General features: G+C 49.3%; 1 protein-coding gene across 7 annotated transcripts in view; it reads right to left on the bottom strand.

The window, feature by feature from the left end:
• The window catches only part of cyfip2 (cytoplasmic FMR1 interacting protein 2), a 91080-nt gene extending 78818 nt beyond the window's left edge, over positions 1-12262 (bottom strand). For 2 of the 7 annotated variants that reach the window (XM_043703145.1, XM_043703151.1), the window contains exon 1: positions 12167-12262. The gene's annotated coding sequence lies outside the window, so the exon portion shown is untranslated. Of the gene's footprint in view, positions 1-7895; positions 7985-11777; positions 11999-12166 lie in introns of those variants that run through there. The other 5 variants (XM_043703147.1, XM_043703149.1, XM_043703146.1 and 2 more) reach the window with 4 other exon arrangements.
• Between the last annotated feature and the right edge of the window lie 449 nt (positions 12263-12711).

Raw genomic sequence — 12711 nt, 5'->3', positions numbered from 1 at the left:
AACCTGCCCTTCCCCTGACACCCCCTCTCTCCCCCTCCTCCAACATCCCCTCTCCCCGATTCCCTCTTTCCACTCCCCCTCCCACCATCCTGCTGCAGTCCAGCTGGGGCACAATCCATGTAAAGACAGGCACCATTTTGACTGAAGCTGCCTACATGAAGGGTAGGTTCAGAGCACGTGCCTCATGTTACACCTTCCTCTGTTAAGAGCTGCATTAAACTGATTGGTCTACGTCCTTTGCTGGGATTCTCGCTCAGTGGGCGGCACGGTGGCACAGTGGTTAGCACTGCTGCCTCACAGCACCAGGGACCTGGGTTTGACTCCCACCTCGGGCGACTGTCTGTGTGGAGTTTGCACATTCTCCTCGTGTCTGCATGGGTTTCCTCCAGGTGCTCCGCTTTCCTCCCACAGTCCAAAGATGTGCAGGTTAGGTGAATTGGCCATGCTAAATTGCCCATAGTGTTAGGTGCATTAGCCAGGGGTAAATATAGGGTAGGGGAATGGGTGGGTTACTCTTTGGAGGGTCGGTGTGGACCTGTTGGGCTGAAGGGCCTGTTTCCACACTGTAGGGAATCTAATCTAATGTGAGACTGCAGTCATCAAATCTAAGTGGAAAGAAAACTCTTCTCTGGAACAGGAGCGGGGTGTGGGGCACCCAGTTTCAACATAAGGCCTCTCTGATGTAATGTGCACATGAGCAGGAAATTTCTTTTCCCAGACAGTCGTTTGGAATTCTCGTCCCCAGAGAACAGCAGAGGCTGGGGGTGCTGACTAGACTTAGAGGAGGGAGTTAGACAGACTGCCCACTTTTCAGAGCCACCAAAATCAGGAGGCATATAAATGTTAACAGATCCAAAATGGTATTCAGGAAAAATGTCTCGATCCTTGGTGGGAGGAATGTTTGGTATATTTTAGCCTAGAACACCATAGAGATACCGAAAGGAGACTGGGAATCTGCACAGTTAGAGATGGCAGCTCTCACAAGATTAGCGTTCTGCAGCAGAGCGTAGAACCAGGCACAGGTTACTCAGTGTTAAACTGTCAAGCAGAAGGAGCTCCTAAGGCAGAGGCCATTCAGTTGCCACACCTGCACCTTGTAACCTTTATGGAGAGTGCAAGAGACGTTTCTCAATCTACATGAGGTTCAAGTGTGAAGTTGAGCCATGATCACACTGAGTGATGGAGCAGGCTTGAGGGGCCGAATGGTCTACTCCTAATTTTCGAGTTGTTACGTCTTCAATGTATTTGGTTTAACTTCAACTATCATGATGGACTTCGAAACAGGCAAAAGAAAATGAACCGGCTCTTGAACAGGCTGGAGTTAACCAGGTATTTATAAAAAGACAGACTGTGCTCGACTAACCTAATTGAGAAGGTTGATGAAGGGAATGTGGTGGGTGTTGTTTACGTTGATGTTAAGAAAGTACGTGACGGTGTATCACAGAAACGTCTGGTGAACAAAACTGAGCTTCTTGGAATAGGAAGGTCAGTGCTGACAGTCACGGAGTCATACAGCACGGATACAGACTGTTCGGTCCAACCAGTCCATGCCCACCATAATCCCAAACTAAACTAGTCCCACCTGCCTGCTCCTGGTCTGTATCCCTCTGAATCTTTCCTATTTATGTATCTATCCAAATGTCTTTAAATATTGTAACTGTGCCCGCATCCACCTCTTCCCTCGGAAGTTTGTTCCACATGCAAACCACCAGTGTAATAAATTTGCCTTTCTTGTTTTTGTTTTTGCTGCTGTTTACCTATTATTTACTTATCTATCCTACTTAACTATCTATCCTACTTAACTATCTGTGCTACTTAACTCTGTGATCTGCCTGTATTGCTCGCAAGACAAAGCTTTTCACTCTGCCTCGGTATACATGACAATAAATTCAATTCAATTCAATTTTCAATTCAACTCAATTCAACCAAGGTTTGGAGATGCCGGTGTTGGACTGGGGTGTACAAAGTTAAAAATCACACAACACCAGGTTATAGTCCAACAGGTTTAACTGGAAGCTCCGAAAGCTAGTGTGCTTCCAATTAAACCTGTTGGACTGTAACCTGGTGTCGTGCAATTCAATCAAAGTTGTGTACAATGTCAGCATAACGCCCCAACTCGATGCTCTGAATAATGAAGGCAAGTGCGCTAAAACATTGGCTCAAGGACAGAAAGCAGCAAATTAGGGCAAATGGTAATTTTTGATTGAATGACAGTAAGTCAGAGTCACCCAGAGGGTGGTGGGAATCGGGGATGCACTGCCTGGGACGGTAACCTTATAACCTTTAAAAGGTACGTGCATGAAATTACATAACATTCAAAACCTTGCGCAGGGAAGTGGGACTACAGCAGATTTGACGTAGATTTAACAGTACAGACCCAATAAGCTGTCCTGTATGATTCCATGAGTCAGTGCAAGGATCACTGCTTTGGCTCAGTGATTAGCACTGCTGCCTCACAGCACCAGGGTCCCAGGTTCGATTCCAGCCTCGGGAGACTGTCTGTGTGGAGTTTCTCCCTGTGTCTGTGTGGGTTTCCTCCGGATGCTCTGGTTTCCTCCCACAGTCCAGAGATGTGCAGGTTAGGTCAATTGGCCATGCTAAATTGTCCATAGTGTGAGGGGCATTAGGCAGAGGAGAAGGCAGTGGGTTACTCTTCAGAGGGTTGGTGTGGACTTGTTGGGCTGAAGGACCTGTTTCCACACTGTAGGGAATCTAAGCTAATCAAATCATAAATGCCTTGTGTATGAGAATACAGAACAAATGTTCAGAATTTGCCGATGATATCAAATTTTAAGGTAGACAATGAGGACATTAGCAGCTGACAGCAACAGTACATAGATAGGCTCACAGAATGGGCAAACATATGGCAGATAAGATGCAAGTGTGAGGTGGTGAGTTCTGACCAAGGTCACGCAGATGCTAGGTGGTGCAGATCCAGAGAATTTGCAGAATTGGAATGACCTGGGTCTTCATGCGTATTCATCTTTGAAGGTGGCAGGACACATATGGAAAGCCTGTCGAATTTGGGCTTCATCAAAATCGAGGTATTGACAATAAAAGCAGAAACATTCAGTTGGATCTTTCTGAAGTTCTCGTTAGGTCTCAGTGGGAGTACCACGTCCACATGGGAGAAAGCGAGGACTGCAGATGCTGAAGAACAGAGTCAAAACGTGTGGAATGAAGGAATGAAGGGCTTATGCCCAAAACATCGACTCTCCTGCTCCTCGGATGCTGCCTGACCTGCTGGGCTTTTCCAGCACCACACTTTTTGACTCTGACGACCATGTTCACGTTAAGGGAATTACCTCAAGAGGCTACGGAGGAGATATACCTGACTAGTTCCAGGATGAGGGATTTCGACCACACAGTCAACATGGAAAGGTTCGGGTGATTTTCCCAAAGGAGACTGAGGGTGCGATCTGACCAAAGTGTCGAAGATTATGACAGGTTTTGATAAGACAGTAAAAGGTGAGCCGATGGTACAAGAACTAGGAGACACAGATTTAAGGTTTTGGATGTATGATATGGTGGAAGGGTGTTGGGGAGGAAGAACATCTTTATGCTGTGAGGGTAAATATCCTGCAATTCGCTACCTAGGAGTGCTGAGCACGGTTGTGGAGACAGGAAATTGAGTGGGCACCAAGGGACAATAAATATGCAAAACTACGGAAATATGATTAGAACAGATCAGGTCACTCTACGGAGAGCCAGCATGAACTCAATGGGCCAAACAGCCTCCTTCAGTGCTGTAGCTCAGTTGGCTGGAAGGCTGGTTTGTAATGCAGGGTGACACTAGCAGCTCCACTTGTCGAGGATACCATGATAGGTCCTCCTTTTCAATCTGTCTGCTCATGTGATGACCCTCAGGTCAAACCACCACCAATCATCTCTCTAATGAGAGATCAGTCCCCTGGTGGCTTTACTCTTACTGACTATGCATCTGCAGCAATCAGGACTGGCTTTATGTTGGGCGCCAAAGATACTGGCTTCAAGCTTCCCAATACACGTTTGCCAAACCTTCCAATATTTCACCACTCATCCAACGCGGGATATTGGGAAAGCAGCAACAGTAAATGATAGACTGGAGGTGTGGAAAGAGGCAGTACCGAGATAGAGATGGGTCCTGATTTCGTTCACCTGATGAACACCTCACCCAGGGGCAGCATGTATTTGAGAGTAAGAGGATGGGTGAGTGGACAAGGAGGAGAAATTCTTGGGGGGATGCCACAGGCAATGGTGCAAAAACAGGAAGGGAAGCTATTATAGACAATTCATTGAGCAATAGGATGAATGATTATAGAAAAAGGCTATGGAGCAAATGCTGGGAAATGCGATTACAATGTGGTTATTAGTGACCATCACTGACTCGATGGGTCGAAGGGCCTTTATCAGTGCTGTCGACCCCTATGATTCTAACCAGGTGAGGTCGTCGGGTGGACTCGCATTTCTTAGAGGAGAGTGTTTTGGTGAACCAGTACCAACAGTAGGTCAAAAGGAATCATAGGCTCCCTACAGTGCAGCAAGAGGCCAATCAGCCCATCGAGTCTGCAATGACCCTTTAAAGAGCATCCAGCCCAGCATCCTATCCATGTAACCCTGCATTTCCCATGGCTAACCCCTTAGCCTGCACATCCCTGCACACTATAGAGCAATTCCACATGGCCAATCCACCCGAACCTGCACACTATGGGACAATTCCGCATGGCCAATCCACCCGAACACCCGAACCTGCACACTATGGGACAATTCCGCATGGCCAATCCACCCGAACCTGCACACTATGGGGCAATTCCGCATGGCCAATCCACCCGAACCTGCACACTATGGGACAATTCCGCATGGCCAATCCACCTGAACCTGCACACTATGGGACAATTCCGCATGGCCAATCCACCCTAACCTGCAAATCCCTGCACACTATGGGGCAATTCCGCATGGCCAATCCACCCGAACCTGCACACTATGGGACAATTCCGCATGGCCAATCCACCCTAACCTGCAAATCCCTGTACACTATGGGGCAATTCCGCATGGCCAATCCACCCGAACCTGCAAATCCCTGCACACTATGGGGCAATTCCGCATGGCCAATCCACCCGAACCTGCACAACTCCGGACTGTGGGAGGAAACCGGAGCACCCGGCAGACTAAACCCTCAGAACGGTGGGAGGCACTTTTTTAAAAACACAGCCTGGACTGCCCAGGACGAGAGTTGCAGGAAACAGAGGTGGGAATTAGTAAGGTGTCAACATGTTCAGGCGTGTGGGTATGAGATAGAAAGGGAGGTCAGAAACAGGTGAGGGGTTTGCACTGAGAGAACAATCTGGGCTGATCGTTTTGAGGAGTCGGTGATAATAACAAGTTTAATGGAGAGAGGGAAGTATTAACAATATCGACTAAAAAAGGGAGCCAGGAAGCTAAGAGGGCGGTCAGCAGTTAAGTGAGAATAGAGCTGAGAAAGCTGGAGGTGTATATTAGGAACAAGACCAGTTCAGAGAGGCTGTGAAGAAACCAGAGAAAGAGGCAAGGTCAGGCTTACGGAAAAGGGCAAGACCATCTCAAGGTTCAGCTTGGTGGCTTACAGGAATAGAGGGAAAGGAACAGGTGGTCTCAGTCCTGGCATCAAGGAAAACATTAGTATCTCCAGTGTACGAGCACATGTGCTTTGCACAACTGTCATTTCCTCCCGTCAACTGTCGCAATCCCTCAGAAAGAGGATTCTCTTTGTACAGACTGTTGTTTCTGGGGTCACACCCCCACGTCCCATCATCGCTTCCCTCCTGCCACAACATACAGACAGGTAGTGAAGGATATAACTGGAGCTTTTCTTTTGGGATTTTTTAATCAATTTGTCTGTGGCAGATTGAGCCACAGTTAAGGACACTGCGTGGTGGTCTTCGGGTGGTACATGGCAATCTCTTGGCCTGTCGTGGTGGTCTCCCAGCAGCCCAGCGCGGTGGTCTTTGGGCAGTCTCTTGGCCTGGCGTGGTTTCAGGATGGGCGTCCAGTCTCGAGGTGATACCAGAGCGATCTCCCAGCGTTGTGAGCCCTGAGGTGAAGCCAGGAGCAGTCTGGATCAAGGCGCAATGCGGACTGGAGGCTCTGTGTCAACATGGACTGGGTCGGAAGACCATTTCTCTGTATGTCTTTTCTCCATTTTATAATATATTCCTAAATCTGCAATGGTGGATGTCTGGTACTTCTCTACTTTTGCAAGAATTGTAACTGGAAAAGCTGTGCTTGGGGACCTTTGTACCGAAGATGGCAGCATAGGCAGCGAATCTCACACTTTCCTCATGCAAGAACATGTGACTAAAAACTAATTCAATACCAACACCCACAAGACAAAGACAATCCTGTGAGTCCACTCCGCCAGCAACGCATATAACAACTGATATCTTTTAACCAACCTGTTTATGATGCTCATCCGGGACGGGTGAGACTTGAACTAGGGCTTCCTAGCTCAGAGACGGTGACACTACCACTATGTTACAACAGTACTCACAAGGTCTTTTCTAACCAACCTGCTCAGAGATGTTATGATTCATGCCTGGAGCAATTGGGCCTTGGAAGCAGGAGTCCTGGGTCAAAGGCAGGGACACTACCACTGCACCTCAAACACCATTAAAAGGTGGGGATGCTTTGTAAAGGGTTGAAATTTACTCTGTTAGGGCCATTTTGGACAGCCCAGGACACATATTTTGAACCAGCCATGTATCTGGAGCAAGTGGGCTTCTGGTACAAAGACAGGAACACTATCACTGTGCCATAAACATCCCTATTCTATAGATATTTACCAATCAAACTGTGCTGCGATACTACTCCATGCCTCTAGAGCAGCTGAGACTTGAACCTGGGCCTCCTAGTCTAGAGACAGGGAACCTGGCATCTACACAGACACATATTAGATTTTGTTCACTGCCAAACTATTACCCCAGGTCCATCCTGTCCCAAATAACGTTCAGGCAATTGTCCAATTAATGCACGTTCCCTGACAACTAATTATGCATCCAACTAACATCTGCCTCATCCACCACCACAAACCTGCAAGTATTTTAAGGTTTCCTGAGTTACACAGAAAATAGTCCAGGAATAGTCCACTTCAAGTCCCCCTCGCACTCCGCCAAGGACATGCAAGTCCTGAGCCTCCTCCACTGCCAAAGCCAAGCCACCCGATGAATGGAGGAAGAATTCCTCATCTTCCACTTTGGGACCCTCCAACCACACGGGATCAAAGTCAATCTCACCAGTTTCCTCATCTCCCCTCCCCCCACCTCATCCCAGATCCAACCCTCCAACTGACCTATCGCCATCAACCCCCCCCCACCCGCATCCACCTATCGCCTTCCCAGCTGCCTTCCCCCCTGCCCCACCCCAACCCCCTATTTATCTGTCAGCCCCCAAAGGGTTGACTCTCCTGCTCTTCGGATGCTGCCTGACCTGCTGTGCTTTTCCAGCACCACAGATTTCGTCTGATCTCCAGCATCTGCAGTCCTTTCTCTTGTTCAGGAGTAGGCCATTCAGCCCAACCAGATGGTTACCCGCCCTTTCATGCCTTCTTCAATATCCTACTCTATCAGCTTAATCCCCTGCTCTCTTTTCCATCTTAAATACATCAATACGAAGAGAGCTTCATAAACTTGGTTCCAAATGGTTTGTGCAGTGGATAATGCCTAACTTGATTTACAGAAGTAAAACCACATTTCAAAAGAATTAACGATGAATTGAGACCCAACTCCTCTCAAACTCATCATTTCCCTGGAGTATCAAACAGAGTGGCTCACCCTCAAATTCTCCTTTTCCCTTACAGCCACCACGCCCCATGGTTACCTCACCTCTCCCCCATCCCCCCACCTCTTTCCCAACCATCCGCGCATCTCCTCATCCAGCCTTACAGCTTGGCTTCCCAACTGCAGTCAGCTTCAAGTGTACATTCCGCACCCATCCACAGTTTCGGTGATAAACCTCCGCAGCAGCTTCCGAGGTGGCTCAAAGTAAGAGACAGAAACACGTTTGTGAACCCTGACCTTTGAGAGAGAGAGAGCGAGAGATACAAGAAACAAAGGACAGGAACGAGAACAGGAAACCCATTTCCTGTTGAGCCGATATGTTCAGCCTTTGCAGCAGAACGTGCGGTGGGCAGAGGTGTATGTAGAAATGGCAGGCTTGTACACTTACTCCTTGCAACGACAGTCACGCCGAGATGTCTCCCAGCCATAAACCTCTGCTCAGAAAACAGATGATAAAATACACTCAGAACCCTAGAACTTCAGAGGAAACAAGACAGCCAAGTGATACTCTGCTGGTGTCTCAAACACCCACTCATTATAAAAAAGCCCCAATATGTTCGACAGCTCAGCTCACAGGAGTAAGCACCAAGTTCAGTACCAAGCTGCTCCCAAATGCCAACAGGTGATGAAATTACCCAACCCAGGGGCACAAAGGCCGGTGTGCTCGTTCTCACACACACTGGGTTCAGCTCTGAGCCTCATTCATCCTGAAAATCCTCAGCCAATTCCCCCAGCTCAGCAGGCCAAGAGATTCCTTAATCTGCATTTATTATCAACTCCACTGGCTTACAGATACACCTTGTCTGAAAACTCGGTGATTCCTATTCCAGCCTTTGGCCTGAACTTCAAAGGCAACATCATGGCTGCGTGTGTCTGTATCTGTGTCTGTGTGAGAAAGAAAGAGTGAGCATGGAAGCAAGAGAGAGAGAGTGAGAGAGAGAGAGGGAGAGAGAGACAGAGCCAGCAAGACTGAGCGCGGGGATGAGCGCGGGTGCAAGAGAGAGCACGAGCAAGCGCGAGAGCGAGACAGAGAGAGTGTGTGAGCGCAGGAGTGAGCAAGAGCAAACGTGGGAGTGAGAGAGTGAGAGTGAGAGTGAATGCGGGGGTGAGAGAGAGCAAGCATGGGAGTGAGCAAGAGCACACAGGACCATGTGAAAGAGCAGGAGAGAGTGATAGCAAGCAGGAGTGAGAAAGTGAGAGTGAACGCGGGAGCAAGCGAGAGAATGAGAGCATGTGCGAGACAGCGAGAGAGTAAGCTCGCCGGGGTGTGAGGAACATGGGAGGGAGCAAGGGAGCGCAGGAGCAAGAGTGTGCGAGAGTGCACAAGGAAGCGAGAGAGCATGGGAGTGAGACAGCATGGGAGCGACTGAGGGAGTGAGAGAGCGAGCAAGGGACTAAGAGAGTGCAGGAGGATGAGAGAGGGTGTGTAGCATTGTGGGGTGTGTAGCAGCGTGTATGTGTGTAGCAGCGTGTATGTGTGTAGCAGCGTGTATGTGTGTAGCAGCGTGTATGTGTGTAGCAGGGTGGACACGTGTAGCAGCGTGTATGTGTGTAACAGGGTGGGCGCGTGTAGCAGCGTGTATGTGTGTAGCAGCGTGTATGTGTGTAGCAGCGTGTATGCGTGTAGCAGGGTGGGCGCGTGTAGCAGTGTGTATGTGTGTAGCAGCGTGTATGTGTGTAGCAGCGTGTATGTGTGTAGCAGGGTGGGCGCGTGTAGCAGGGTGGGCGCGTGTAGCAGCGTGTATGTGTGTAGCAGCGTGTATGTGTGTAGCAGCGTGTATGTGTGTAGCAGGGTGGACACGTGTAGCAGTGTGTATGCGTGTAGCAGCGTGTATGTGTGTGTGTGTAGCAGGGTGGGCGCATGTACAAGTGTGTATGTGTGTAGCAGGGTGGGCGCTTTTAGCAGCATGTATGCGTGTAGCAGAGTGTATGTGTGTAGCAGGGTGGGCGCTTTTAGCAGCGTGTATGTGTGTAGCAGCGTGTATGTGTGTAGCAGCGTGCATGTGTGTAGCAGCGTGCATGCGTGTAGCAGCGTGTATGTGTGTAGCAGCGTGCATGTGTGTAGCAGCGTGTATGCGTGTAGCAGCATGTATGTGTGTAGCAGGGTGGGCGCTTTTAGCAGCGTGTATGTGTGTAGCAGCGTGTATGCGTGTAGCAGCGTGTATGTGTGTAGCAGGGTGGGCGCTTTTAGCAGCGTGTATGCGTGTAGCAGCGTGTATGTGTGTAGCAGGGTGGGCACATGTAGCAGTGTGCATGCGTGTAGCAGCGTGTATGTGTGTAGCAGGGTGGGCGCGTGTAGCAGCGTGTATGTGTGTAGCAGGGTGGGCGCGTGTAGCAGCGTGTATGTGTGTAGCAGGGTGGGCGCGTGTAGCAGCGTGTATGTGTGTAGCAGGGTGGGCGCGTGTAGCAGCGTGTATGTGTGTAGCAGGGTGGGCGCGTGTAGCAGCGTGTATGTGTGTAGCAGGGTGGGCGCGTGTAGCAGCGTGTATGTGTGTAGCAGGGTGGGCGCGTGTAGCAGCGTGTATGTGTGTAGCAGGGTGGGCGCGTGTAGCAGCGTGTATGTGTGTAGCAGGGAGGGCACGTGTAGCAGTGTGTATGCGTGTAGCAGCGTATGTGTGTGTAGCAGGGTGGATGTGTGTAGCAGTGTGTATGCGTGTAGCAGCGTGTATGTGTGTAGCAGGGTGGGCGCTTTTAGCAGCGTGTATGCGTGTAGCAGCGTGTATGTGTGTAGCAGAGTGTATGCGTGTAGCAGAGTGTATGCGTGTAGCAGAGTGTATGCGTGTAGCAGAGTGTATGCGTGTAGCAGGGTGGGCACGTGTAGCAGTGTGTATGCGTGTAGCAGAGTGTATGTGTGTAGCAGGGTGGGCGCGTGTAGCAGCGTGTATGTGTGTAGCAGCATGTATGTGTGTAGCAGCATGTATGTGTGTACCGATGTGTACATCAATGCCTGCAAGGTCCTCGCGTGTTTTTGAACGTACTGTGCACCCAGAAATCGTACTTTCCCAGCCATGAATGGTCAGTCTCTGGGGTCATGCCCTATTCCAGTTCTCCTCCTCACGGAAATCACTGTCTTCTCACTGACCTTCCTCCCTCCCCCCCCGCCCCCACCGCTTTAACAGGAACTGTGGCTGCAGGATCCAAACGACAGATCCGAGTTAATCCAAACGACACACTTTATACAAGGTCTGTGTTCATCCAGCTGAGGGGCTTCAACCGCCCCCCACCAGGGTCTCAAGTGGCTGGTATCAGGATCGAGCACTTTCTAGTCAGTGCCACACATCGAGGACACACATCCCTTCAATCCCAGAGAGGTGTTCCCACTGCGGCCATCTCCTGGACCCCACCTGCCATCCTGTTGATGCTCTGAGCCCATTAATTAATTACAGGGAGGCGACCCCTCCCCCAGCTACATGGGATCAACATCAATTTCACCAGTTACCTCATCTCCCCTCCCCCCACCTTATCCCAGATGCAACCCTCCAACTCAGCACAGCCCTCTTGAACTGTCCTCCCCGTCTAGCTTCTTTCCCACCTATCCGCTCCATCCTCCACTCCGACCTACCACTATACCTACCTATCACCTTCACATCTACCTTCCCCGTAGCCCCACCCCTTCCCATTTATCTCTCAGCCCCCATCGGGGTCTCCCCAACATTCCTGATTAAGGGCTTATGCTTGAAATGTCGACTCTCCTGCTCTTCAGATGCTGCCTGACCAGCTGTGCATTTCCAGTGCTACACGTTTTGACTCGAATCTCCAGCATCTGCACTCCTCACTTTCTCCTGCTGGAATTAGCGCTAGACTATTAATCCAGAGACTCAGGTAATGCTTTGGGAATTTGGATTCTAATCCCACCACGGCAGATGGCGCTACATGAAATCACTAAAATTCTGGAATTAAGAGTCCAATGATGAAACTATTGCCAATCGTTGGAAAAACCCACCTGGGCCCCTAATGTCCTTCAGGGAAGGAAACTGCTGTCCTTACCTGGTCTGGCCTCCACATCACTTCAGACCTACTGCAATGTTTGTGACTCTTAACTGCCCCAAGGGCAATTAATAGCCAGCCATGCCCACACTGCACGAAAGAATAAGCAGTCAATCACTTTCACATCGCAAGAGCTTTAGAAAATGATTGCCGCGAGGTTCCTTGAATCCACAGTTTAAAAACAAAACCAGTGTCACCAGATCAGGAACTGTGCAGACACACAGTCAAACCCTCCACAGCTCAACTTCAATTGCACACACTCACCACCAACTCCCAGCAACCTGACCGTTCATGTGAGCTTACAACATAGACAAACATGATAAGTTCATTGACTCGGCTAAACTCCAAGCTGAAACAAGTGGCTCCAAATGGCCACAGTCAAATCCTACCTCGATCACAGAGATACCAGCCCATTGTTTCGAGAGTGATGCAGGAAGGGGAAGGAGAGATAGAATGCTGCGTTATTGTGAAATGGAAAGTGCCACTAAATCAGACGCCTTGACAAAACATGAAAAAAAAGCAAAAGACTTTGCTGTGATCAGCTACACTTGTCACACACCCTGCTGTCGACTCCACCCCAGCTAGAAATGAACACTTTGAGTCATAGAGATGTACAGTACGGAAACAGCCCTGGAGAAATATCGGAAGAGTAGGACCACTCTTAAACGAGGAATCAAGCGGGCTAAAAAGGGTCACGAAATAGCTTTAGCGAGCAGAATTAAGGAAAATCCCAAAGCATTTTATTCTTAGATAAGAAGCAAGCGGGTAACGAGAGAAAGGATTGGTCCACTAAAGGATAATGAAGGAAGGCTGTGTGCTGAACCTGAGAGAATGGGTGAGATTCTGAATGATTACTTTGCATCAGTGTTCACTGAGGAGAGGAACATGATGAATCTTGAGATTAGAGATAGACATTTGATTAATCTGGATCACG

Source organism: Chiloscyllium plagiosum, chromosome 14, assembly GCF_004010195.1.
Source record: "Chiloscyllium plagiosum isolate BGI_BamShark_2017 chromosome 14, ASM401019v2, whole genome shotgun sequence".
Taxonomy (NCBI): domain Eukaryota; kingdom Metazoa; phylum Chordata; class Chondrichthyes; order Orectolobiformes; family Hemiscylliidae; genus Chiloscyllium; species Chiloscyllium plagiosum.
The sequence above is the reverse complement of the archived record's forward strand: the minus strand, read 5'-3'. Positions and strand labels throughout refer to the sequence as shown.